At 39.4% G+C, this 24,055-nt stretch overlaps 1 long non-coding RNA gene, 1 other non-coding gene and 2 pseudogenes across 2 annotated transcripts; 1 reads left to right on the forward strand and 3 right to left on the reverse strand.

The window, feature by feature from the left end:
* The window catches only part of LOC134328715 (zinc finger protein 271-like), a 525,414-nt pseudogene extending 517,002 nt beyond the window's left edge, over positions 1 to 8,412 (reverse strand).
* LOC134329170 (uncharacterized) lies at positions 1,762 to 3,279 on the reverse strand. Its single transcript, XR_010014824.1, has 3 exons — positions 3,230 to 3,279; positions 2,495 to 2,558; positions 1,762 to 2,024 (listed from the first exon to the last, which is right to left on the reverse strand). It is a non-coding gene; the product is annotated as an uncharacterized LOC134329170 (long non-coding RNA).
* Positions 3,877 to 3,997, forward strand: LOC134329643 (5S ribosomal RNA; annotated as a pseudogene).
* A 13,307-nt stretch (positions 8,413 to 21,719) lies between the features above and the next one.
* On the reverse strand, positions 21,720 to 21,792 carry trnam-cau (transfer RNA methionine (anticodon CAU)). The gene has a single exon. It is a non-coding gene; the product is annotated as a tRNA-Met (tRNA).
* Between the last annotated feature and the right edge of the window lie 2,263 nt (positions 21,793 to 24,055).

The following is a 24,055-nucleotide window of genomic DNA, read 5'->3' on the forward strand; positions in this document are numbered from 1 at the left end:
ACACACGCGAGACAGATGGATCAGGTGGAAATTGACCCAATGCATAAAATGGATGAGCTGCTTCGTTCAGCTGAGGCAGGTGCACGAACGCATAGTGCATCTGGTTCTGAGGAAACAAGCAGAAGAACTGGAGGAGCCGGTGGTTCTGAAGAACCAAGAGAAGGAACAGAAGGAGCAGGTGGTTCTGGAGAAGAACCCAAAGGAGCAGGTGGTTCTGGAAAGCCGAGTGAAGGAACCGAAAGAGCTTGGGGTTTTAATAGACCAGCTTCATAAATGGAGGAGCAGGTAAGTGTGCTGGACCAAGTGCAGGACCTGATAGATGATGTGATTCTGAAAAACCAGAAGCAGGATGTTCTTATGGACCAACTGCATAAACTGGAGAAGCACCTGACTCCTGGAGGTGGAGAGCAGGAATCTGGAGGAGGTAGCCACACCAGATATGACAAGGAAAGTGAACTGGGTGGCTGAGGAAGAGATAAACCTGGATGAGGAGGACTCAGAGGAACAGCTGGACCTGGAGGTGGAGAGCAGGAATCTGGAGGAGGTAGCCACACCAGATATGACAAGGAAAGTAAACTGGGTGGCTGTGGAGAACCAAGACGAAGAGAACCTCAGAGGAGCAGATCTCGATTACAGAAGGTATTGAAGGTACATCTTGAGGGGGTTTATGAGCTGTGTGGTGTCTAATTCCATCATGGCGCTGAATCAGGTTTCATTTCTCCAGCAGATCCACTTCAGGCTGATGTTCTGGAGAACGTCTTCGGGTCCTCGTCTGATGAAGTGGTGCAGCAGCAGAACGGTCGAGCACGTTCTGATTGCTCCCACCTTCATGAATCAACCTAAAGAGTGTCTGAGACTGATGGAGACCACGGTGGAGAACCCAGGTGGATTATTAACAGATCTAAATATTCATTATAATGAGCAGATGAAGGCTGGAGTGTTCCTCTAACACATGTGTGTGTTGTGTGTGTGTGTGTGTGTAGGCGTGTCCGTGCCCGCCGATGCTCCCGTGCCCCCAGTCTCCATGATGAAGCTGAAGAGGATGAGCTCTGCATGCATCGTTTCTCCTGATCATCTGGAGAACCTGGAGGAGCCGAATGAAGAACCACCAGACAACCCGCCAAGCTCCAGAAACTTTCCATCATCTAAATCAAAATAAAGTTCTTTAAAAATAAACAGCTGGATTTAGTTCTGGTGCTTATTAAAGGTGGAAACATCTGGTGAACATGGAGGAACCCTGCTGAACTGCCATCTTCAGATCTTCAGAGGTTCTTCTGCAGTTTTCTCAGCGGTGCTACCACCTCACCGCTCTGTATAAAGATCTGATCTGTGGAGGCTGCAAAAATAACTGTCCGTTCAACGGGTTCAACATTTTCTTCCATCTCAGGACCTTCAGAACTGCTTTAGAGATCCAGCTGGGTTCTTCTTTACCTCCCTGATTTGGGAAGGTTCAGAGTCATACCAAAGTTCTTCTCTATCAGAAGAATTAAGGAGACGGTGGTGCTGGACATTTAGATCCTTAAATATGGTTTGATATTCTTGCCATGATGTGATAGAGGAGGTTCAGAAGTGGTTCCTCAGACCTGGTGGTTCCTTAGACCTCCTGACTTTGTTCTCACATTATTTTAATGTTAAATGAATTAAATTCATCATTTAATTTGCACTTAATCACCCGACATGAAAATCAAACGAATGTTTAACAATTAAAAAGTAAAACCTCAAAAATATTGGACATTTTATTCAGAAGTCTGTGGACGCCACTTTGACAGCGATTACAGCTGCAGGTCACTTGGATGCGTCTCTACAAGCTTCACACATCTGGATTTAGGCTGTTTACCCCGTTCGTCAAGCCAGATCCTCTCAAAATCCGTCCGATTGGATGACGGGCGTCTGTGAACTGCTTCTGGTCTCTCTATATATGTTGTGGGTTTTGGTCGAGTCGCTTTAGTACATTCGGAGATTCGCCTCGAAGCCGCTCCGGCTCTCAGACGAGCTCATGATCAGGCGTCCCAATACTTTTGGCCCTGTAGTGTACACAGTAAAAACAGAACTGTTCTGGGGTCAGTGAGTTTACGTTATCAGCATGCTTTATCCAAAGTACTGTGACAGTATACAGTGTAAACAATTGAGGGTTAAGGGCCTCGCTCAAGGGCCCAACAGAGGCAACCTGGTAGTGGTGGGGCTTGAACCAGCAACCTCCTGATTACTAGTCCAGTACCCTAACCACTAGGCTACAGCGGTTCATGTTTTGTTTTGATTATAACGTGTTTAGAGGAAGGATTTGGGTTTCTGTGCCACCACACGCGACACCGTCCACAGTCCAGCCAGCTTTAGAGTGACGTGGGTGAAGAGGCTGCTGATGAATCATCGACTGTCCATATATTTATGATGCAGCAGATTTCTGAGAGGCTTACAATAAAAGAACTTTCTGATCCTTAAATTAAAGTAAAAGTCGAGCTCGGCTGAAGGGCGGCGGCGTCTCTCAGATATTCACCTGCTCGTTAAGCTTGATGGTGACGGCTTTGACCTCACAGTATTCCGCCAGCGCGTACTCGCCCCTGCACACAGAGCGCCGCTACGGTTAGCATCTCACCACCGCCGCAGCGGTACAAACCACACAACAGATTAGCTTCTCATAACGACTGAAAATGGAACCACGATCAAACAATATCAGCACCCATTAAAAACAGGAACAAAAAAACCCAGATCTTCTAGTTCACATCAGAGGGAGGAACCGTCGGGCGTTTGGGCGTCGCCTCGGTCACTAAAATTGTTCCTCAGGCTAATCAGAAAAACAGAATCTGATTGGTTCTCCATCTGAGGAACATAAAATGGATTTTTAGGCCCAGCAGAAGGACGAGGAGCTCGTTCTGGCCACTCCACCAATGTTTCCTTACACAGAGCATGAAAAATAAAATAAAATAGTGTTTGAGGTCATGGGTTTGAATCTCAGCAGTGCTACCAACCTGGCCAGGTGTCCAACAGACACATATTGGTGAGCACAGCGTGTCTCTCCTTATGCAAACCCACAGGTACAGTGTGTGTGGTCCGAGGCTCTATTTAACCAGAATGTAAGTGGAACGAGTGGGTTAATACACACTCAGGAACTGGATATGACTAAACAGGTGGCAATCTGGGAGAAAATCCTCTCAGTTCTGAAATCGGTTCCATTTTTAGTCACTTGAATTCTTTAGGTTTAATAATAAGAGCAGAATTGAGGGACACTCACAGCTCTCGTCCATTCCCCTACATCTTATAACCACCGAACGGAGTCTGGGCATGGAGGGTGTTATGACAGTTCACCCTAAAACCAGATTAAACACAATCATCACCTTGATACTGTTTCATCTCCGACTATTCACTCACACACGACGGTTCCTCAGCCCGACGGTACGATCACTCACCACATGGTACCAGCCTCCAGCGCAGCAGAGACACTCAGTGCCCGCTCCACACTCCGGGTAAACACCGCCGCTGCCATGTCGTACTGGGTACTGTTCGCCCGCTCAATCACCTCCTCCTGAATCTTAAACTTCTAAATACACTGAATCGGCCCAAAGATCTACAACAGCATCAAGGTTAATTATATTATTATTATTATTATATTTATTATTATTATTATCATCATTATCATTATTGTATTTATTATTATTATATTTATTATCATTTCTATATTTATTAATATTATATTTATTATTATTATTATTATTAGCTGAGCGGTGTGTGTGTGTGGTTCTCTGTGTGTTTTGTCACTGTTTCAGGATCTTTTATTTGAAAAGCTGCGTGTAGAACAGAGAAAGTAAAAGACGACACACAGTGGAGTGAAAGGCTGAACGACGGACGTCTATAAGAAGCAGCTTGTTTACAGCTTCTCTCGCTTACGGCCACACCACCCTGAGAGAACCCCTGATCTCGTCCCATCTCGGAAGCTAAGCAGGGTCGGGCCTGGTTAGTTCTTGGATGGGAGACCACCTGGGAATACCAGGTGCTGGAAGCTTTTATCCACACACACCCACCTTCACTCCAAACCTCCTGTTACACACTGACCCAGCGGCTTTTTCTTCATCAAAGCTACACAATGACACAAAGATCAGCTCAAACTTTCATTCCTACTACAGTAAAACACATTCAACTGACTTTCAAAGTGAAGTTCCAAATGTTGTACATCGTCTTCATCTAGTGGTGCTAGAAATAAAAATTAATTAAAATAAGTGAAATGTTTATTTTGTACTTTGGTTTTATATTATTTGTACAAACATTTGTTTTATGCAACTTTAAACCTGTAATAAAAGATGAACATTTTAAATGTGTCTTTATTTGCTTTAACTAAGCTAAAGTTTTTAACAGGGATAAAAATGACAGTTTGTGTAGCAGGGCTGGACATGCCTCACTATTGAAGTGGAAGGTAAACCCACACTCCTGCAAGAATGGAAATAGTAAGTAAGTACAATGTTTTTATAAATCTATAAAACTACTTCCACTGAACAAAGTACACAGCATTCATATGAAGAACAAAACACAGACCTCAAATAACACGGTATGTTATTTGGTATTTGGTAATGTAAGGTATGAACTTACATTGTAGAAAAGAAAAACAAGCCAGTAGCAGCAGTGTGAACATTAAACCATTTACAGAAGTGTCATTAAGTTTGGCAAATTAAAATAATGGCATGTTTGGAGTTGAACAGCAGCTTAGCATTAATAAATCTCCATTAGCCCTGTATCTCTCAGGTAGCTTTAGAGAGGACTACAGTCAGTCCTAGACGTTCTTCCAAGCAGTTCCTCTAATGTCATGTTTAGTTCTCCAACATGCTTCTCTAACTCTGTTCTTTCTTTCTTAGACCTTTTACAATCTGATCATCTGAGTTTGATTCCTGTGTATTACAGTGTTTACAGAGTCCAGATACAATTTATCTCCAGTGTGAATGCGCTGGTGTAATTTGAGATGACAATGTTGATGAAAACTCTGAGATCCACACTGAGATCACTGATACGGCTTCTCTCCAGTGTAAATGCGCTGGTGTATTTTATGGTCACTTTGTATATTAAAGCTTTTCTCACAGAGCACTGATACGGTTTCTCTCCAGTGTGAATGCGCTGGTGTAATTAACTCGATTCTGCCACCTTTATACGCCCTGCATAAACTGGCAGATAGATAACTCCTCCACCAATCACCAGGCCGTAGAAGGTGTTTAGTTCAACTCTGTTTAATGGCAAACTGGAAGTAGGGTAAAACTACAAGAAGTAAAAACAACATGTTTATAAACTTCAGCACATCAAGACATGAATATCAAATGATATTTAAGTTTAAAGTCCATATGCATATTATTCCAAGTTATGCATTTTAATACTAATAAGCCAACATGTGCAAATTCATTAAACTTAATGCATCATGAGCTAACCTGATTCAAGCATGTAATACAAAATCAACTAATACTCTTAATAAACATCAATTAAAACGTCTATTAACAAATAAACATACCCACAATGCATCCAAAGGCATGAAATGAACTTCACGAGGCTCCACTACATTCTCGTGCACGAATCGCTTCACTTAGCGAACCGCTGCTATGAATCATCATCAGTTACCAAACAACTCTTAAACAAACAGTAAACATTTACCACATGAACTGTATTAACAGCACAAACTCTGTTAATTAAAATCTAGTACAGACTCTGTTAGTATCTGATTCCAGATGCAGATAATGTTTCTCTCCACTGTGAATGCGCTGGTGTATTTTAAGCTCACTCTTTATATTAAAACTCTTTCCACACTGTAAGCACTGATATGGTTTCTCTCCAGTGTGAATGTGCTGGTGTCTTTTGAAAGCACTCTGTTGATTAAAACTCTTCCCACACTGTGAGCACTGATACGGTCTCTCTCCAGTGTGAATGTGCTGGTGTCTTTTGAAAGCACTCTGTTGATTAAAACTCTTTCCACACTGTGAGCACTGATATGGTTTCTCTCCAGTGTGAATGCGCTGGTGAGGTGTGAGAGCACCCTGGGTCCTGAAGCTCTTTCCACACTGTGAGCACTGATACGGTTTCTCTCCTGTGTGATTGCGCTGGTGTATCTTGAGAGCACTCAGGCACTTGAAGCTCTTCCCACACTGTGAGCACTGATACGGTTTCTCTCCACTGTGAATGCGCTGGTGTACTTTGAGCTCAGTCTTTGTATTAAAACTCTTTCCACACTGTGAGCACTGATATGGTTTCTCTCCAGTGTGAATGCGCTGGTGGATTTTGAGCTTACTCTGTGAATTAAAACTCTTCTTACATTGTGAGCACTGATACGGTTTTTTTCCAGTGTGAATGTGCTGGTGTATTTTGAGACGACACTGGTACCTGAAGCTCCTCCCACACTGTGAGCAGACGTTTCCTTCTTCCTGTGTGGGACTGAGAGACGTGTTAATGCTGACAGTACCAGAGGACGTTTGGCAGCAGAAATCCTTGTTCAGTTCTGAAGCAGAAAATAATCAGATACATTTATAAATTATAAATAATCAAATACATTTATAAATTATAAATAATCAAATACATTTATAAATTATAAATAATCAAATACATTTATAACATTATAAATAATCAAATACATTTATAAATTATAAATAATCAAATACATTTATAAATTATAAATAATCAAATACATTTATAACATTATAAATAATCAAATACATTTATAACATTATAAATAATCAAATACATTTATAACATTATAAATCATCAAATACATTTATAACATTATAAATAATAAAATACATTTATAACATTATAAATCATCAAATACATTTATAACATTATAAATAATAAAATACATTAATAACATTATAAATAATCAAATACATTTATAACATTATAAATAATAAATACATTTATAACATTATAAATAATCAGATACATTTATAACATTATAAATAATAAAATACATTTATAACATTATAAATAATAAAGATTGTTAGTAAATGTTAAACTGAGATCTGATGCTAAAGTCCTGTAACGTGATTCATCCTGCATTCATCATTTCCTGCTCACACTGATCTGCATGAGCACAATACAAGCTTTCACTGTATGATGCTTCATCCCAGCTGCCTCTGATTCTATTCAATCCAAATCTTATTTTACTCAAGATAAAAAATATCTTACTGAGTTCATCTTTATCTTCAGCTTCTTCCTTCTTCACAGGCTTCATCTGGAAACCTCCACACTGTTGGTCCTCTGGGGTGAGGTGTTCCTCAGAGGTGACGTGTTCCACAGGGATGAAAGATCCTTCACCTGAAATTCATCAATATGTGAAGAAGAAACTCAACAACTGGAGGAAACTGAAGGTTGTGGGTTTGATTACCACAAATAAATACTACTTAGATTTAATCTAGACTGGAAGTATCAGCACTTCTCCACAGGACAGTACGGTACAGTACAGGTTCTAATCCCACTATCCACATTCTCTTATTAGTTCTACTATACTAACCACACTGTACTGTACTAACATGGCAAATTGCTCCACATTTACTTACAGAAGTAACTTCCATCTTTCTTCTCCTCCTTTTTTATTAGTTTCTCTTGGAATCCTTCATTTTGCAGATCTATGGGGGTGACGTCTCCCTCTTCTGCTGACTGCATTATTAAAAGATCTGACAGGCAGACAGACAGATAGACAAATGTACTTTATTCCCTATTAATGAGAAATCCAGGAAAATTATTTTAGACTCTTTAACTGTTTTTTTTTAATGCTGTGAGGCTGTAAACAGAGTGAAAATTTTGAAATTATTGTGGGACTGAGCAGCATCGGACAGAAAAGACTTCTAATAGAACTTTTTGGGTTGGTTTCACAGACAGGGATTAAGCCTAGTCCTAGACTACACAGCATTTTGAATGGAGATTCTCTATTTAAAGCTAAATATAGTCCTGGACTATAAGCCTTAATCCCTGTCTGGGAAACAACCCTTTGAGTTTGGTGGAAGTGGTTTTGTGGCCCAAAGTGAAATGATTAAGTCTGATGTTCTTTACATCTAGTTTCTCATCCACTCCCAATAACAGTGCTGTACTAATACTTTTAACTTTTACTATAAACCTGTAAAATGTTAAATTTAAAATGTTAGATTTAATAATGAATAAACTCTGAATCCGTTACAATCCACTGATTCATCGGTTCAATGAATCGGTTCATCAGTACTGAATCATGTGTGATGCTAACAGTTAGCGGAGCAGCTAATAGTTTGTGTGTTTAAATAAAACTGGAGTTAAAGTTCCTCAAATCCTCACAGTGATGTTTTATTATGAACTCTAGTTTTATTATGAATTAGAATGTGGTTATAATGAAATATAAGGGTTATAATTAAATACATATTTTACTTACAGATGAGGCTCTACAGTACAAACACAGCAGCTTCTTGTTCTTCTTATGATGGTTAATGGCGGATGGCAGAACAACTTAAGACGCACCAGCGCCACCAACTGGACTGGAGTTGAACAGCAGCTCAGCAGTAATAAATCTCCATTGGTCCTGTATCTCTCAGGTAGTGTTGGGGGTAACGAACCGATTCTATTGAACAACTCTTTGAAATGAACTGAAAGATTCCAGTCGCTCCTCTAGTATAAGGACAAATAATTAAGGAATAAACTTGTTTAATGATGTTAAATCTGATTGGTTCATGGCGTGTATGTTTTAAAGCAAAAACAAACACAAGCACATCTCTGCACAAGAGATGATTTTTCTGAAACTAAATAAATAAAGGATGTAATGAGTAAAGTAATCCCATTACAATTTTAGTTAAGTAATAAGTAATGAGTAATGAGTAATGGATTACTTTTTTGAGTTTTTTTTTTATTACAGCAAACACAACAATTAATTATACAAATAAAATAATAATAATAATGTCACAAATCTGTACCCATGCAACAAGCTGTAATTTATTTCTAGCACCACTAGATGAAGACGATGTACAACATGTTGAACTTTAAAAGTCAGTTGAATGTGTTTTACTGTAGTAAGAATGAAAGTTTGAGCTGATCTTTGTGTCATTGTGTAGCTTTGATGAAGAAAAAGCCGCTGGGTCAGTGTGTAACAGGAGGTTTGGAGTGAAGGTGGGTGTGTGTGGATAAAAGCTTCCAGCACCTGGTATTCCCCGGCGGTCTCCCATCCAAGTACTAACCAGGACCGACCCTGCTTAGCTTCCGAGATCAGGGGTTCTCTCAGGGTGGTGTGCCCATAAGCGAGAAATGCAGTAAACAAGCTGCTTCTTATAGACGTCCGTCGTTCAGCCTTATAAATAAATAAATAAGTAATTAAAACCTTAATATTGTTTAGGTTAGTTCGTTAAATTTCAGGTGTTGTTTATGTACACAAATCTCAAAAGGAGGATTAATTAAATGTATTTATTTATAAATAGTGTTCATTGTTTTACACTTTATGTTAATATTATTAATAATAATAATAATAATAATAATAATAAGTAATAATAAGTCAGAAGGAAAGATTTATGATGTTCAGGAAAATTCACGTTTTGTTAAACTCTCTTGAGTTTTGCTCAATAAAATGCCAATAAAACAGACACAGAGTTTCTTACATTTACACTGATTCTTATTCCACTGCAGATGTATGCAAGCCGTAGCCTAGTGGTTAAGGCACAGGACTAGTAATCCAAAGGTCGCTGGTTCAACCCTTACCACTGCTAGGTTGCTGCTGTTGGGCCCTTGAGCAAGGCCCTTAACCCTCAGATTGTATACTGTAATGTAAGTCGCTTTGGATAAAGGCGTCCGCTGAAAATGTAAATGTAAGATATGAACTCAAGATATTTCTTGTTTTATCTGGTCAACTGTTATGATTCAAGAATAAATAAAAGCTGATGCTGTAACCTCATACTTTCCTAATACTTTTATTCTACACGCTCTACATTTCTTTTAGTCTTCTGCCATGTGCAGTGCAAGAATTCACTAAATTACACAGCAGTTCTCTTTTTATTTATTTATTCATTTTTTTATTTATTTTTGCCATTTTCAAAAATGATTGTAAGCATTTATAAAGGTCATGCCACGTTCATTAGGTGAAATGAAGCCAGAATTGAAGATGGCAGAAGAACAGGATGATATTCTTACTCGCAGTGATTAAATTACTCAGGTTAGAAAGTCCTGATACACACACAGCACATGCTCACCTGACTCTCTCTCAGCCATGCTGCCTTTAATCATTAAGGTGTGTATGGCCCATACAGGGATCGAACCCACGACCTTGGCGTTATTAGCACCACGCTCTAACCAACTGAGCTAATCAGCCAGTTCAGCTGTTTGCTTTAGATCTTTGTACATAATTCTACACTAACTCCATTCAACCAGCTGCATGGCAGCACAACAACCATTTGAGATTCTGCACACTTTCAGTGAAGATCTGTAAAAATGAGCAGCTCCTAAACTGAATTTGGTTGTTATTGCACCAGAAATGTAGCAGTTTCATGTTATTTTAATGATCCAAGATCTCAGTCCTACTTCAGACATCACTGTCTAGTCATTTCTTATGTTCAGACTTTCTTAATACACATCTAAAAGGTTTTGTGGGTTCTTATATGTGTGAACCATGTAAACTATATATTAAGTATATACAGGTCCTTCTCAAAAAATTAGCATATTGTGATAAAGTTCATTATTTTCCATAATGTAATGATAAAAATTTAACTTTCATATATTTTAGATTCATTGCACACCAACTGAAATATTTCAGGTCTTTTATTGTTTTAATACTGATGATTTTGGCATACAGCTCATGAAAACCCAAAATTCCTATCTCAAAAAATTAGCATATTTCATCCGACCAATAAAAGAAAAGTGTTTTTAATACAAAAAAAGTCAACCTTCAAATAATTATGTTCAGCTATGCACTCAATACTTGGTCGGGAATCCTTTTGCAGAAATGACTGCTTCAATGCGGCATGGCATGGAGGCAATCAGCCTGTGGCACTGCTGAGGTGTTATGGAGGCCCAGGATGCTTCGATAGCGGCCTTAAGCTCATCCAGAGTGTTGGGTCTTGTGTCTCTCAACCTTCTCTTCACAATATTCCACAGATTCTCTATGGGGTTCAGGTCAGGAGAGTTGGCAGGCCAATTGAGCACAGTAATACCATGGTCAGTAAACCATTCACCAGTGGTTTTGGCACTGTGAGCAGGTGCCAGGTCGTGCTGAAAAATGAAATCTTCATCTCCATAAAGCTTTTCAGCAGATGGAAGCATGAAGTGCTCCAAAATCTCCTGATAGCTAGCTGCATTGACCCTGCCCTTGATAAAACACAGTGGACCAACACCAGCAGCTGACATGGCACCCCAGACCATCACTGACTGTGGGTACTTGACACTGGACTTCAGGCATTTTGGCATTTCCTTCTCCCCAGTCTTCCTCCAGACTCTGGCACCTTGATTTCCGAATGACATGCAAAATTTGCTTTCATCCGAAAACAGTACTTTGGACCACTGAGCAACAGTCCAGTGCTGCTGTTTCTGGTTCAAAAGTGGCTTGACCTGGGGAATGCGGCACCTGTAGCCCATTTCCTGCACACGCCTGTGCACGGTGGCTCTGGATGTTTCTACTCCAGACTCAGTCCACTGCTTCCGCAGGTCCCCCAAGGTCTGGAATCGGCCCTTCTCCACAATCTTCCTCAGGGTCCGGTCACCTCTTCTCGTTGTGCAGCGTTTTCTGCCACACTTTTTCCTTCCCACAGACTTCCCACTGAGGTGCCTTGATACAGCACTCTGGGAACAGCCTATTCGTTCAGAAATTTCTTTCTGTGTCTTACCCTCTTGCTTGAGGGTGTCAATGATGGCCTTCTGGACAGCAGTCAGGTCGGCAGTCTTACCCATGATTGCAGTTTTGAGTAATGAACCAGGCTGGGAGTTTTTAAAAGCCTCAGGAATCTTTTGCAGGTGTTTAGAGTTAATTAGTTGATTCAGATGATTAGGTTAATAGCTCGTTTAGAGAACCTTTTCATGATATGCTAATTTTTTGAGATAGGAATTTTGGGTTTTCATGAGCTGTATGCCAAAATCATCAGTATTAAAACAATAAAAGACCTGAAATATTTCAGTTGGTGTGCAATGAATCTAAAATATATGAAAGTTTAATTTTTATCATTACATTATGGAAAATAATGAACTTTATCACAATATGCTAATTTTTTGAGAAGGACCTGTACAGTGGGGCCAAAAAGTATTTAGTTTCTCCTACTTAGAAATATGAGAGAGGTCTGTAATTTTCATCATAGGTACACTTCAACTATGAGAGACAAAATGAGAAAAAAAATCCAGGAAATCACATTGTAAGATTTTTAAAGAATTTATTTGTAAATTATGGTGGAAAATAAGTATTTGGTCAATAACAAAAAAGCAAGATTTCTGGCTCTCACAGACCTGTAACTTCTTCTTTAAGAAGCTCTTCTGTCCTCCACTCGTTACCTGTATTAATGGCACCTGTTGGACCTCGTTATCTGTATAAAAGACACCTGTCCTCAGCCTCAAACAGTCAGACTCCAAACTTAACCATGGCCAAGACCAAAGAGCTGTCGCAGGACACCAGGAAGAAAATTGTAGACCTGCACCAGGCTGGGAAGAGTGAATCTACAATAGGCAAGCAGGTTGGTGTGAATAAATCAACTGTGGGAGCAATTGTAAGAAAATGGAAGACATACAAGACCAATGATAATCTCCCTTGGGGTCAAGATCTCATCCCGTGGGGTCAAAATGATCATGAGAACGGTGAGCAAAAATCCCAGAACTACACAGGGGGACCTGATGAATGACCTGCAGAGAGCTGGGACCAAAGTAACAAAGGCTACCATCAGTAACACACTACGCCGAGAGGGACTCAAATGAAGATGAAACCAAAATGGAACTTTTTGGTAAAAACTCAACTCGTCGTGTTTGGAGGCTGAGTTGCATCCCAACAACACCATACTTACTGTGAAGCATGGTGGTGGAAACATCATGCTTTGGGGCTGTTTTTCTGCAAAGGGGACAGGACGACTGATCCGTGTTAAGGGAAGAATGAACGGGGCTATGTATCGTGAGATTTTAAGCCAAAACCTCCTTCCATCAGTGAGAGCATTGAAGACGACTGATCCGTGTTAAGGGAAGAATGAACGGGGCCATGTATCGTGAGATTTTAAGCCATCAGTGAGAGCATTGAAGATGAAACATGGCTGGGTCTTCCAGCATGACAATGATCCCAAACACGGGCAATGAAGGAGTGGCTCCGTAAAAAGCATTTCAAGGTCCTGGAGTGGCCTAGCCAGTCTCCAGACCTCAACCCCATAGAAAATTTGTGGAGGGAGTTGAAAGTCTGTGTGTCCCCAAAACATCACTGCTCTAGAGGAGATCTGCATGGAGGAATGGGCCAAAATACCAGCTACAGTGTGTGCAAACCTGGTGAAGGCTTACAGGAAACGTTTGACCTCTGTCATTGCCAACAAAGGTTATGTTACAAAGTATTGAGTTGAACTTTTGTTACTGACCAAATACTTATTTTCCACCATAATTTACAAATAAATTCTTTAAAAATCCTACAATGTGATTTCCTGGATTTTTTTTTCTCATTTTGTCTCTCATAGTTGAAGTGTACCTATGATGAAAATTACAGACCTCTCTCATCTTTCTAAGTAGGAGAACCTGCACAATCAGTGGCTGACTAAATACTTTTTGGCTCCACTGTATATAAGTTCTTGACTGAGCTTAAAGCCGCCAACCAGCGACTGGAGCAGATACGACTCAGGTCCTGCACACAGTAAGTAGTGCTGAGGGAATCATATGAATGCTTATATGAACGGAAATATTGTATGTCGGTCTCCACTAGATACTAGAGGAAAGGACACGCCAGGTTTGCATGAGAAAACCTCAAGTTTTCGTTAATTCTGAATTAACTTATCCGGTTTAATCACTTAACCTGCTTTCTGGAATACCCCCTGCTCGTGATGTTAGTGAATTAAACCTACATCTCTCTGATGATCTGACCGATGAGCTGTCTGTTCTGGCTTTTTGCTTAAGCCTGGCTAGCTCAGTCGTTCACTCGAGCTTGAGACTCTCTTGAATCTTAGGGTAGTTGGTTCGAGCCCTACGTTGGGTGAGTATCTTCCTTTAACATCTACTGAAACGCCTGCCCGCCACGCGAGAAATGCAATCACCAGTTATTATTATTATTTCATTTTTGTAATATATAAAAATTAGAGAGTGTTTATGGCTCTTCTGTCCCAAGTGTTTTTGTAACGTGTTGTAAACCTGCAATGGCGATTTTGGTATACAGGGGGAAAAAAAGCTGAATGCAGGTGAAAAAGTGTTATTTGGCAACCCAGCACTGTGTAAATATTGGACAGAACACATGATGGGTTATTTTACCTTGTTGGGTTGTGCAGTTTAACCATTGTGCTGAGCTGTGAGGTTCTTTTTTTACCATGGATCAACTATGTAACTTTACTGCAGCTTGTATTTAAATGAAAGGTTTACATTGCTGTCTTCAGGATTTCCACTTTAGTGATATTTAATGTTAATAGCTGTTCTGATCTAAAAGATGCTGCTGCCTTTGACCTTTAAAATTAAGTGATTTGTGAGATCATTAAAATAAGTGAAATGTTTATTTTGTACTTTGGTTTTTTATTATTTGTACAAACATTTGTTTTATGCAACTTTAAACCTGTAATAAAAGATGAACATTTTAAACGTGTCTTTATTTGCTTTAACTAAGCTAAAGTTTTTAACAGGGACAAAAATGACAGTTTGTGTAGCAGGGCTGGACACGTAAGTAAAATGTTATACTGTTTATTAGCATGAAGTAAACATTAGCAAGTCATGTGACTCGTGTGTACTGTCATGTGAAAGAGCTGCGCGTGTCTCTGTGGTGCAATCGGTTAGCGTGTTCGGCTGTCCCCACCCAGGGACGAGAGTCTTTTATTGCACAACCTGCCTGTTGATCAAACGGATATGAGACACAACAACAAGGTGTAGCTCCACAGAACAGTGGAAATAAGTAACTGAAAACATCCAGTAAACAACAGTCCTACAAGCACAAATATCCACCTGATAAGTCACTGGAGACCGGCTGTTCTGGTTTCTGTAGATGTTAAATGAAGATACTCGCCCAACGTGGGGCTCGAACCCACGACCCTGAGATTAAGAGTGTCATGCTCTACCGACTGAGCTAAGGCCAGCGCGGATATGTCGAGGTATGGGTTGCAGAAATGCTTTTCAATGCTTTTAAATAATCCGAAAGTGCATCGTAACTGACAGTAAAGATCTCTTGATATGTAAATCGCGAATGAACAATTTTACATGTGTTTACAATTGCCGTTTTATCACTTTTATAAAGCGTTTTTATTTAGCTCTATAAAGCGTTTTTATTTACTTTTATAAAGCGTTTTTATTTAGCTCTATAAAGCGTTTTTATTTACTTTTATAAAGCGTTTTTATTTAGCTCTATAAAGCGTTTTTATTTACTTTTATAAAGCGTTTTTATTTACTTTTATAAAGCGTTTTTATTTAGCTCTATAAAGCGTTTTTATTTACTTTTATAAAGCGTGTTTATTTACTTTTATAAAGCGTTTCCACACTTTAAAATAAATACATTTAACTTAATTAATTCATTTACATTAAAAAAGTGTTATAATAACAAAAAACAACTTTATTTACATGTTAACCTGCTGTAAAGGACAAAAGTAAATGAATAAAAGCCTTATGAACATCACACCTGAATGAACAGTCGATTCCAGCCTATTATGCGTGTCTTTTCATTTGCTAAACAGTCAATTCCAGCATATCGTGTTCATCTGATCACTTGTGAATTGCTGGCACATACCCATCTACAGATATTATGGTCTATTCCCGCTTATTATGTAAAATAAATACATTAGATTTCAATCCAATTAAGTTACATTAATAGAATTTCTTTTATAATACTACAAAAACATATTCACATGTTTATGTAAGTTTTTATGATTTAACCTGCTGTAAAGGACAAAAGTGAATAAATAAAAGCCTTATGAGCATCACACCTGACTGAGTGGTCCATTGTTTAGTTTATTCATTTACACTTATAACATTTTTGTAATAAAAAATGCATTTGACTGGAATATATGCATTATTTAACCTGCTGTAAAGGATAAAAGTGAATTAAGGCCATATAAACATCACACCTGACTGAATGGTCTATTCCAGCTTATTAAGTAAAATAAATAAATAAAATATTAATCCAATTAATTTGCATGAATATAATTTCTTTTATAATAATAATAATAATAATAATAATAATAATAATAATGAGACATTCACATGTTTATGTATCCTTTATGATTTAACCTGCTGTAAAGGACAAAAATAAATAAATAAATTCCTTATGAACATCACACCTGAATGAACAGCCTATTATGTGTGTCTTTTCATTTGCTAAACAGTCAATTCCAGCATATTGTGATCTGATCACTTGTGAATTGCTGGCACATACCCATCTATAGATATTAGCATACATATGGATGGCTGCCTTAAGCTCTTTACTGTAATGGGGGTTACATTTCTTGAGGGGCATTTAATTTCCACAAAGCTTTATTATATTGTAGTCTGACTTTTGAAGTAAAACAACCATCTCTTAGGCAAACCAGATATCCCTGCCAAGTCTCGAACTTGGAGCTTTCACTCAGAGAGGGAATGTGTTCACCAGTTACACCACAGGGATTTGGTTTTGGTTTGCCATTGAGCAGTTGCTTCATTTTGGAAAAATAAAATAAATAAAATAATAAAAAATAAAAAAAACAAAGATAGTTATTTAAAAACTTAAGTTATTGCAAGTGCATACAATTTGGGGACAAACCTTAGAATAAAAAAAAATGCCAAATTCAAAAACACTATAATTCCAATTTAAGAAGCAATTATGTATATAATATTTTATAATATAATATAAATAATTTGTATAGAGAATAAGTAATTCAAATAGAAAAAAAAAAAAAAAAAATCAATTTGTTTAAAATGACTGTGTACAAAATTCTTACCATATAATACTTACTGTATATGAAATATATAGTACTGCATGTATGTAAATAACTCAAAAAAGTGTCGTGTTGTGTTTAGATGTACAGGTATAATGAATAAAATTTAATAAATCAGTAAATAAAACCAGAAAAAATACAGAAAATATATGTAGTTGTCCAAGTGCAGGATTTCACTGAGTGTCTTTCTTCTTACCATAGCCACGTGCAGACAATGTGGCCTTCCATTCAGCCAGTGACACTGTGGCTGTTTCCTCACAGTACCAGTTCCCATAGTACTGGTGATGTGTAGGCGGTTTCCTCTCTTTCTGGCATTTTTTGCACCTGATAATGTCAGTGTGGCGAACATACTTACGGGTGTGTATGCCAGTCTTCTCTCTCTGCAGCTTCCTTTTGCAGTACCACTGTGTATTGTAAGGAACATCTGGCCCCGGGGTTGCTGAAGACATGACCTGAGAGGGTCCAGCTGTAGCCGGGTTGACTGCAGCAGGCAGAATATGCTGTAGTCTAGATGGAGCAGCCGGTCCATGGCTGTCCGGACATGGTTCAGGTAAAAGATAAACCTGGCCTTGAGGTTGCAACAGTGGAAGAGAAGCGATGCTTGTGGAGACTGGTGAGCCCTGGAGAGTTGGAGGAAAGTGTTTCTGAGGAGGGGCAGACGATGGTAGGCTGGAGTCAAAGTTTAATCGCTTTTTGGTCTTTGCCATGCCAGCAGTATCTGGAGGGAGAACAAAGACATGAGGGTTACTCGTTGACTCGGAGGTGGTGAGACTCTCCTTCTGGAGCGTGGCGTGCTGAGTCACAGGACCAGACACTGATGCTTCTGAAGGCGTTATGCCCTGCTGAAGCACACCAGCCTCCTGAGAGCGGCTGCGCCGACAGTACCTACAAAGACACACAAACACATCAGTTAGAATTTCAATAAAGTAATTCTAACAATTCATTACATTTGATAATCGCTTGACTCACCACTCTGACAATGTGGCCGTATTAACTTCAGGCAGCTGAATGGTGGTCTCCTGCATCACATGCGCATTACTAAGAATGCACTCTCTAATGTGCTTGTAAGCACGAGTGATGAGGGTCCATCTTCCAAGCCTTATCCCCTCGACACGCTTCGGGTGTGGAAAATCCATGCAAAGTTTCACAAAAATGGCTTCCACAACCCTGTTGCAGTCTGGCCACTGTGCTGGGCTGTTTGATCCGAGAAAACACCTACAAAGAGAGAGAGAAAAAATAATAATTATATATATATATATATATATATATATATATATATACAGTGTATCACAAAAGTGAGTACACCCCTCACATTTCTGCAGATATTTAAGTATATCTTTTCATGGGACAACACTGACAAAATGACACTTTGACACAATGAAAAGTAGTCTGTGTGCAGCTTATATAACAGTGTAAATTTATTCTTCCCTCAAAATAACTCAATATACAGCCATTAATGTCTAAACCACCAGCAACAAAAGTGAGTACACCCCTTAGTGAAAGTTCCTGAAGTGTCAATATTTTGTGTGGCCACCATTATTTCCCAGAACTGCCTTAACTCTCCTGGGCATGGAGTTTACCAGAGCTTCACAGGTTGCCACTGGAATGCTTTTTCACTCCTCCATGACGACATCACGGAGCTGGCGGATATTCGAGACTTTGCGCTCCTCCACCTTCCGCTTGAGGATGCCCCAAAGATGTTCTATTGGGTTTAGGTCTGGAGAAATGCTTGGCCAGTCCATCACCTTTACCCTCAGCCTCTTCAATAAAGCAGTGGTCGTCTTAGAGGTGTGTTTGGGGTCATTATCATGCTGGAACACTGCCCTGCGACCCAGTTTCCGGAGGGAGGGGATCATGCTCTGCTTCAGTATTTCACAGTACATATTGGAGTTCATGTGTCCCTCAATGAAATGTAACTCCCCAACACCTGCTGCACTCATGCAGCCCCAGACCATGGCATTCCCACCACCATGCTTGACTGTAGGCATGACACACTTATCTTTGTACTCCTCACCTGATTGCCGCCACACATGCTTGAGACCATCTGAACCAAACAAATTAATCTTGGTCTCATCAGACCATAGGACATGGTTCCAGTAATCCATGTCCTTTGTTGACATGTCTTCAGCAAACTGTTTGCGGGCTTTCTTGTGTAGAGACTTCAGAAGAGGCTTCCTTCTGGGGTGACGGCCATGCAGACCAATTTGATGTAGTTTGCGGCGTATGGTCTGAGCACTGACATGCTGACCCCCCACCTTTTCAATCTCTGCAGCAATGCTGACAGCACTCCTGCGCCTATCTTTCAAAGACAGCAGTTGGATGTGACGCTGAGCATGTGCACTCAGCTTCTTTGGACGACCAACGCGAGGTCTTTTCTGAGTGGACCCTGCTCTTTTAAAACGCTGGATGATCTTGGCCACTGTGCTGCAGCTCAGTTTCAGGGTGTTGGCAATCTTCTTGTAGCCTTGGCCATCTTCATGTAGCGCAACAATTCGTCTTTTAAGAGCCTCAGAGAGTTCTTTGCCATGAGGTGCCATGTTGGAACTTTCAGTGACCAGTATGAGAGAGTGTGAGAGCTGTACTACTAAATTGAACACACCTGCTCCCTATGCACACCTGAGACCAAGTAACACTAACAAATCACATGACATTTTGGAGGGAAAATGACAAGCAGTGCTCAATTTGGACATTTAGGGGTGTAGTCTCTTAGGGGTGTACTCACTTTTGTTGCCGGTGGTTTAGACATTAATGGCTGTATATTGAGTTATTTTGAGGGAAGAATAAATTTACACTGTTATATAAGCTGCACACAGACTACTTTTCATTGTGTCAAAGTGTCATTTTGTCAGTGTTGTCCCATGAAAAGATATACTTAAATATCTGCAGAAATGTGAGGGGTGTACTCACTTTTGTGATACACTGTATATATATATATACACTCACACACACAAATATACACACAGTATATAAATATATACAGTTGTGCATATAAACTTACCGTCTTGTTGACTCCACACCTGAAGCTACAATTTTCTTAGTCGCTCTGAAACGCCCCTTGTTCAACGTGATCTGATGACGTGGAGAATACACTGTGCGACCCTTGTCATAGTCACCCAGAGCCTGCCAGAGGGTGATGACATGGTCTGACTCTTCCCGTGACAATGCAAGGCTGTGGTCTTTCAAGCTGACTAAATAGACTGCCAACTCTTGAACTGCCGCATACCCCACAACGTGATCTGGCCCAACAGAGTCCTAAATGAATAAACAAGTAGTTAGACAAAAACAGAAGAATTGCTACAAAGTGCACCTTTTTGAAGCTAATAAAAATGACATGTAGTATAAATAAGAGGAGCATTTAAAATGACCATAGAGCATGTCAGTATAATTCACAAATAAAGAAAATCTGAATATAGCTTATACATGTTAATAATGACAATACTGACAACTTAACCCAAGCAGCACAATAAGACCAATTGTAACATTTACCTGAAACATAACTATGGTATTTTAAATCATTATAAAAAAATCTGAAATATAACTATGGTATTTTAAACCATTATAAAAAAAAACTGAAATATAACTATGGTATTTTAAACCATTATAAAAAAATCTGAAATATAACTATGGTATTTTAAACCATTATAAAAAAAACCTGAAATATAACTATGGTATTTTAAACCATTATAAAAAAAAACTGAAATATAACTATGGTATTTTATCGTACAATAACAGGAATGCGTCTTTAATAATAAATTTTCTAACTTGATGTGAATGAGCTTTTAGAGGAATTACATTACAGACTGTGGATAATACTGTAATTTCCTCTAGAACAAGGCATTAAACCACTCGAAATAACTTTTCTACAGCCTTGTTTTGTTCATGTCTTTAGTTAATTGTGCACCAAGCAAGCAAGCCTATTTTATTTATTCTCCTATAAAACATCGAGAAGCAAAATAAATTCACCTACAGTAATCAGTAAATATTGTTAGAAGTAAGTTTAGGCTGACACGAGGTTACATTTCAAGGAATAAACATAAACTGACCTAGCAAATGAACGTTAGCATCAACTTATGAACTCGAACGAACTTTAAAATATGAAATAAATATAAACTTACCGAAGAAGATCAAATCCTTGCAAGGAGAAGTGTGAGGAAAAGCGTTTTATTCTCGTGATATCGCAGAAGAAAAGCGTTAGATATCGCACCAAAAGACGCAAATCTAGTACTGGAGCTGCAGCAATGCGCGTCGCTATTTACCATGGAAACCGTGACGTCATCGAAATCCGTGATAGGCGCAGAAAACATACGTCATTACGTCACGCCTCCTTCGATTCTTGGGGGAAAGATGAGGATCGTGATTGGCCGGTTGTTGGCATTCTTGGGGGAAAGCTGAAACGCGATTGGACCAAGTCCCCAAGAGTCCCCCAAGAATAGCGAGACTCACAGCCGGCACTGAGCGCCAACGAGGCTGACAGCAACATGTCTGAATCTGGCAGTTTTTGTAGTTGTAGTTTAGATAATAAATTTAAATATTGAAATGCAGAATATAAATCTAATCATAAAAAAATGGAATCAAACTCACACCCTTCTGACTGTAAGTGATTGTTCACCACCTGTTCTATTTACAGTGCTGATGAAAGTCACTAAATGACATGAAACCAGTCTGCTAACTGGGCTTAGATTAGGCACAGTAACTAAACTGGTACATCAAAGACCTTGCCCCGTGTGAGGATCGAACTCACGACCTTCAGATTATGAGACTGACGCGCTACCGACTGCGCTAACGAGGCTGACAAAGACATGTGGAGACATCTGAATATAATATTAAATTGAATATAATATTGAAAAGCAGAATCTAAATCTAAGTGTAACCCTCTTGCTAGGCAGAAGAGGGGGGTGTTGTAACCTGGGCTCGTGGGTGTGGTTCTCACCTGTTGAGCTAATATTAACCACCGTATAACTCAACTACCCATACCAACCTTGTACTACATTAGCCTCAATATTTAATTATACAATATCCAGTGAGTGGAGACAGACTCAAGCTTTAACAATGCGCAGGTTTATTTTAGCAAATTAAAATAAATTGATTTCTCCCCCAATTCGCGATGTTCGTTAAACAAAAATAAAACTCACCTTATTCGGTAATGAAAAAATAAATAAATAAAATATAACACAGATGCAGGTATAATTAGTTAGTTCCCTGAAATATAACAATAGTAATACTTAAAATAAAACTCTCATTACTACACAAATGTAATCGACTGTTACTACTTTGGTTTACCTTAAACAATACTGAGAGTATAGAACGTAAATAAATCACTGGAATTCACAAATCACTCAATCACTAACATCACCAATACATCTATTCACATTAAACCCTTTTAATATTATCCCCAATGCAGAAACAAATCAATCCATAAAATACCTGAAACTAACTTGGTGCAGGACATCAACTGTTTTCAAGCACCAAACATACACAGTACCTACCGATTGAGATGACCGGTCACTCTCTAACCTATATAAACTTTGTAAAAGTTGGCCAACATACAAACAAAATAATAAAAGTTGCAGGCCTGTTATCCTACGTTCCGGAGCGAACGGGCTCCGTTACCCGTGATGAAACGGACTCACAGTCTTCGCTTCCACAACACACAATTCCTGAACAGTTCACCGCTTCTCTCTCCGGTTGGCACAAATGAGGATATGACCGATGGCTACCTCGGGGAACCTCGAGCGTTCCGGTAGCTCGAGGCGCTACCGAGCAGCGTCACGTCCCACGTAGGCAGTGCTGAGGAACCCTGAACGTTCCGGTAGCTCAGGGCGCCATCAGACTGCTTCTAATGTCACCTGGACTGTTTGTTGTCCCTCTCTAGTTTTCGAACTACACAGGTACTGGTTCAGTTTGGCGATAGCTAATGGCTAACGCCAATAATATGAACCTATCACTCTGGTAGCAGCTATGAGCTAAAGCTACCGACTCACCCGTGTTGCGATATGCAGCAATGGGATAATTAATTCTGTGCTCACTTCTAACTGTCTTATATACTTTTCTTTGTCCTACCACAAAAGTTTATCACAGTATATCAGGCTACGCGAACTGCCTAGTCTCTTTTCCTCTCGTCTACTCTGTTTTCTTTTGGTCCCTCCCTCTGCCTAATCTCATCGGAGGAATTCAATGATTGGCAATTAATGAACCCTATAGCATTTCATTTTACTGTCTAAAGGCTAGGTGATACCACCACATGGACCCCCACTGCATTTCACTCAAACTCTGCATATTATCAAGAGAGTCCTCTTCTCATGCGCATGCTCAAAACACACATCAAACAATAAACCATGGGTTGTGACTCAACCTGGGGCTACATAAGCATCAAAAACTGGATGAGAATCAAACTCTGACTTCTGACTGTAAGTGTATGGTCACTACCTGTTCTATTTACAGTGCTGATGAAAGTCACTAAAGGACATGAAACCAGTCTGCTAACTGGGCTTAGATTAGGCACAGTAACTCAACTGGTCCCTCAAAGGCTTTGCCTTGAACTCACGACCTAAATGTAAGCATCAAAAACTGGATGAGAATCAAACTCACACCCTTCTGACTGTAAGAAGGCTCTCTAATTGTTCAATTTACAGTGTTGGGCTTAGATTAAGCTTAGCAACTAAACTGGTCCCTCAAAGGTCTTGCCCAGTGAGAGGATCAAACTCATGACCTAAATGTAAGCATCAAAAACTGGATGAGAATCAAACTCACACCCTTCTGACTGTAAGAAGGCTCTCTAATTGTTCAATTTACAGTGTTGGGCTTAGATTAAGCTTAGCAACTAAACTGGTCCCTCAAAGGTCTTGCCCAGTGAGAGGATCAAACTCATGACCTAAATGTAAGCATCAAGAACTGGATGAGAATCAAACTCACACCCTTCTGTCTGTAAGTGTATGTTCACTACCTGTTCTATTTACAGTGCTGATGAAAGTCACTAAAATGACATAAAACCAGTCTGCTAACTGGGCTTAGATTAGGCACAGTAACTAATAGGGGTATAACGATACATCGTT

Source organism: Trichomycterus rosablanca, chromosome 15 (genome assembly GCF_030014385.1).
Source record: "Trichomycterus rosablanca isolate fTriRos1 chromosome 15, fTriRos1.hap1, whole genome shotgun sequence".
NCBI lineage: Eukaryota > Metazoa > Chordata > Actinopteri > Siluriformes > Trichomycteridae > Trichomycterus > Trichomycterus rosablanca.